At 41.6% G+C, this 4,962-nt stretch overlaps 1 long non-coding RNA gene across 3 annotated transcripts; it reads left to right on the forward strand.

Moving 5' to 3' along the window:
- The first annotated feature begins 1,704 nt into the window (after window positions 1-1,704).
- LOC119296143 lies at window positions 1,705-3,875 on the forward strand. Of its 3 annotated transcripts, XR_005144892.1 has the most exons (4): window positions 1,705-2,157; window positions 2,276-2,445; window positions 2,579-2,894; window positions 3,818-3,875. It is a non-coding gene; the product is annotated as an uncharacterized LOC119296143 (long non-coding RNA). The 3 variants fall into 3 exon arrangements; XR_005144891.1 differs by lacking the exon at window positions 3,818-3,875 and having other exon boundaries at window positions 2,579-3,745; XR_005144893.1 differs by lacking the exon at window positions 3,818-3,875 and having other exon boundaries at window positions 2,584-3,745.
- The last annotated feature ends 1,087 nt before the right edge of the window (window positions 3,876-4,962 follow it).

Here is a 4,962-nt window from a genome sequence, read left to right on the forward strand (position 1 = left end):
GGGGGGGGGTTTAATTTCTTTTGTTTTCTTCTGTTTTTATTATTTTCCCTTTTCTATTTTATTTATTTTAGTTAGCGAAACAGCTTTACAAAAATATAACTCCTACTCCTAAATTAGCATAACAACATAGGCCACCTACTCCAAAAAGTTTGGTGATTATATAAACTAGATTAACATTTGTTTAGTATTTAAAAGCATTTAAAATAATTGTTTTGCTGCTGCTTTACCCATCTCATATTATTTAAACATTTTATGCATGTGTGGTTTTCCCCCCCTAATTATCTATGCAATATTTGGTTCACTCCGAACATTTTAGTTTTAATATTTGAAAGCTTTTATTGTTTGCCTATTTTTTTGAATTTGAATTTGAATTGGTTTCGAACTAACTCGAGATTAGCAACTATAAACGAGGTGACGTGGCATCATTAGCAGAGGGTCACTGTAGCTTAATTACCCGGGCGTCACACCGACAATGGTGGGCCCGTGTGCAGACTTTACTAGAAATACGGGTCGCTATCGATCGATATACAACGTTCTGTACAACACGCTGTTCGAATCTTGATGTGAATGGGCGATGTGGATATAGGGTCCATCTGTGCTCGGGATCAGATTAGTACTTTCATTCTATATTGGCAAAGGTTCAGTTATAATCTATGAGTGTTCAATTCATACATGCTTGTGCAAAATTACTGTTGTACTGGCCAGAATTCAGTGCTAAAGTTCACTTCATATATGTGTTCTGTCAAAATTTAGTTATGCACTGTACAAGCACATTGGGATATATGTATACATATCTGTCAGAAATCAGTGGAATATTTGTTGGTCTCACTGTACATGCACATTTTCAATCATACATTCAGTCACATTTGTTGGTCTCATTAGTTTGACTCATTACACATGCATAATCTTTCAAAATGCAGATACATTCAGTCATAATTTTTGGGCTCACTTCATATATTCAGTCAAATGCAGATACATGTTGGTCTTACTTCCATTAGAACAAAGAATAGTTCACAAATATTGGAACAAAGAATAGTTCACTTCCATTAGGACACAAGGATAGTTCACTTCCATTAGAATATAGTACTAGTGCATAATTGAGATTACATAACAGCCAAAAGTCGCTCAAACAAGGTGCAACTGGAGCTACTGGCGGCAATGGGAAGGGGAGGCGCGACAGGGATGCCACCGGCGGAAACAGAGGGGGAGGCGCAAATGGTATGCCACCGATGACGGGAGGGGGAGACGCGCCGAGGCTGCCGCCCTCGACCGAACTGTCTGAAGTGTGTTGTGGTGGATAGCAATTTGGAAAGTTAGGAATTCAGGCTGCCCTTTGGGGATTTTGACCGGCGAGATGGTGACATGGCGGACATGGACGACGCGGCATACACGAGCCATACGTTTATATGTAGCCCAGGACTGGTTGCACGAGTTCAAGGACCATAATGACATCGTATTCGCGAGTTTGGGGATTGTATTGGAGCAGTTTCAGAGTTTAAGGACCATTCTGGACCTTGCCAACAACTTCAGGGACGGTTCATGCATTTTACTCCTATCTGGGCTATGCCACGTTGGATCGCTAGGAGACAAAGAAAGATCGAGCGCTCCCTCGTCATGTCCACGTCTTCACCCGTAGTATGCCTGACAGCCAATGAAGAGAGAGCTTCGTGCTAGCCTATTGGATGTGCGAGAGAGGGAGAGAAAACGCGTCAGGTGGGGACAAGAGAGAAAAAAGCAGTTCAATCCCACGCAACTTCCTCTCTCTCGCATCTCCTTATCTCCGCCCGGCCGACAGCTAGGGTTCCACCGGCGCCGCCAAAGCCACCTCCACCATACCTTCTCCTCCAGCCTATCCCCACCGTCGCCCCAGGCTAGAAGGCGGGTACCACCGTCACGAGCATGACCCCCTCCTTGCTGGCGGGCTCAGCAACGACTTCGTCTCCATTTGGAACCCATCGCCGACGCGGCTGCCGCGGCTACCATCCGACCCGAGAGGAGCAGCTCGCAGTAGGTCTTCCTCGTCTCCATCTCCAAGCCCCACGCGAGCGCCGGCAGTGGCACGGAGCTGGCGAAGAAGGTGACTGTGGTTGGATCTGTCGCACGAGAGGCGGCGGCGCGATGTGGCCTTGCAATACTCTTAGGCATTGGTGAAATCCGGTAGGAGCACTTTTTTACTCTACTTTTGTGGCAATTTCTTACTTCCCCTTGTCGCTGGTTTCTATATGTCTCTCTACGTCTGACAAGAGATAATTGACACTTTGTTTTATCATAACAGTTCTGCAATCTAGGAACGAGGCCAACTTCAGGAGCTGATTGAAGCTGCACTAAAATTAGCTACAAAGTAACATCAAAACAATTTGTGGGCAACCTCCTACAGGAAGAAAATTACAGTTTGGATGAGGATTTGTAGTCCATAGGATGGTCAGGTCCTGATAGGTTCAGAAGGTAAACAAATCTTTATATCTATTTTGCATCTAGGATTGACGAAGTAAATGATTTTTACATATGCTCATTTATTTGTGTAAGCTAATGGTGCCTGCTGATAATAACTAATATCAAGTCTTTGATTCTTTTGTAGATCAGGTCATACCATCATGACTATATTCGATTTGGATCCTTAGGTACATCAAATGTGTCTATCCAAGAGGAGCACAATTTTAGAGGAGTATTTCTTTATGGTTCTGATTCCCCACCCTCATGTTAATGTCTCTGTATGATTACCACGTTACAAGTCTTCTTTTATATCCAAAAGGGGGACTAGCAATCTACATCAATCTTATTGGATTGGTTGTTCATGCCTACATCAATGTACTGTTCAACATCAAGCTTATCGGATCAACTGTTCATGCCTAAATCAACCAAACAAGTATGGAGTTATCTTATGTTATTTCAAGGTAGAACCAAGAAGATTGTTAAATTCTTTCCTCCTGCATTAACAGAACACACAGAAAATCGAATTTACCTAAAAAATGTATGTTGATTATCTAGGCTTCTCGTGAAGGACATTTACCTACTATTCTACCAATCCTTTGAAGTTATTTCTTTTACTCGGTGGTTCTGCGGGATATCAAATTATTTTTAATTCTAGTATTTCTTACTTAGTATATGTCACCTGCAGATTCATCCTTCATAAAACGTTATTCCCATATAGTTAAGGAGCAGGAAAATGCTCGGTCAGGCTGCCTAAGAACCTGAAGAAATGGCTTATAAATAACTTTTTTTATCTTGTCATATTAGATTCTTAGTGCATTAGTCCTAGATTGCAACCTGAGTTCATCCTATTCCTACTTGTTGTCATTTTCCAACAGTAAGAAGTGGCTTCTCTACAGAAATGAGTAGCATGTGCTCTTTGGGTGGGTGGATTATATTGTTGCAGATATATTACAGTTGATGTTGGATGCATTTTCCAATCCCATTTTGTTAAATACTTTATACTAGCCCTTCTATTTTTGCTCTACTGCTTTGCGAAACAATTGATTACTTGTGATTAGACTCTGATTATGGTCTTTGCGTGTGGTTAGGCTAGGCAAATTAAACACACACACACATATCAAGTTAAAATGGAAGGTCAAAAGAGTAAATTAGTTGCTGCCCATAGTACTCTGCTTTGAACCCAGACATTATTGTAGAACTATTGGCTAATTAAACATAGGAGGATGATACGTCTCCAACGTATCTATAATTTTTGATTGTTCCATGCTATTATATTACCCGTTTTTGATGTTTATGGGCTTTACTTTACACTTTTATATCATTTTTGGGACTAACCTACTAACCGGAGGCCCAACCCGAATTGCTGGGTTTTTTTCTATTTCAGTGTTTCGAAGAAAATGAGTATCAAATGGAGTCCAAACGGAATGAAACCTTCAGGAGCGATCTTTTTGGAACAAATGCAATCCAGGAGACTTGGAGTGGACGTCAAGAAGCAGCCGAGGCAGCCACGAGGGTGCCTGGCGCGCCCCCACCCTCGTGGCTCCCCTGACCGACTTTTTTCGTCTATATATACTTGCATACCCTAAAAACATCAAGGAGCACCACGAAAACCTATTTCCACCGCCGCAACCTTTTGTACCCGTGAGATCCCATCTTGGAGCCTTTTCCGGCGCTCCGCCGGAGGGGGAATCGATCACGGAGGGCTTCTACAACATCGCCAAGGCCTCTCCGATGAGTTGTGAGTAGTTTACCATAGACCTTCGGGTCCATAATTATTAGCTAGATGGCTTCTTCTCTCTCTTTGAATCTCAATACAATGTTCTCCTCGATCTTCTTGGAGATCTATTCGATGTAACTCTTTTTGCGGTGTGTTTGTCAAGATCCGATGAATTGTGGGTTTATGATCAAGTTTATCTATGAGAAATATTTGAATCTCCTCTGAATTCTTTTATGTATGATTGGTTATCTTTGCAAGTCTCTTTGAATTATCAGTTTGGTTTGGCTTACTAGATTGATCTTTCTAGCAATGGGAGAAGTGCTTAGCTTTGGGTTCAATCTTGCGGTGTCCTTTCCCAGTGACAGCAGTGGCAGCAAGACACGTATTGTATTGTTGCCATCGAGGATAAAAAGATGGGGTTTATATCATATTGCTTGAGTTTATCCCTCTACATCATGTCATCTTGCCTAATGCGTTACTCTGTTCTTATGAACTTAATACTCTAGATGCATGCTGGATAGCGGTCGGTGTGTGGAGTAATAGTAGTAGATGCAGAATCGTTTCGGTCTACTTGTCGCAGACATGATGCCTTTATGCATGATCATGCCTAGATAATCTCATAACTATGCACTTTTCTATCAATTGCTCGATAGTAATTTTGTTCACCCACCGTAATACTTATACTATCTTGAGAGAAGCCACTAGTGAAACCTATGGCCCCCGGGTCTATTTTCCATCATATAAATTCTATCTTATTTTGCAATCTTTACTTTCCAATCTATATCATAAAAATACTAAAAATATTTATCTTA

This window comes from Triticum dicoccoides, chromosome 4B (genome assembly GCF_002162155.2).
Source record: "Triticum dicoccoides isolate Atlit2015 ecotype Zavitan chromosome 4B, WEW_v2.0, whole genome shotgun sequence".
NCBI classification, from domain to species: Eukaryota; Viridiplantae; Streptophyta; class Magnoliopsida; order Poales; family Poaceae; genus Triticum; species Triticum dicoccoides.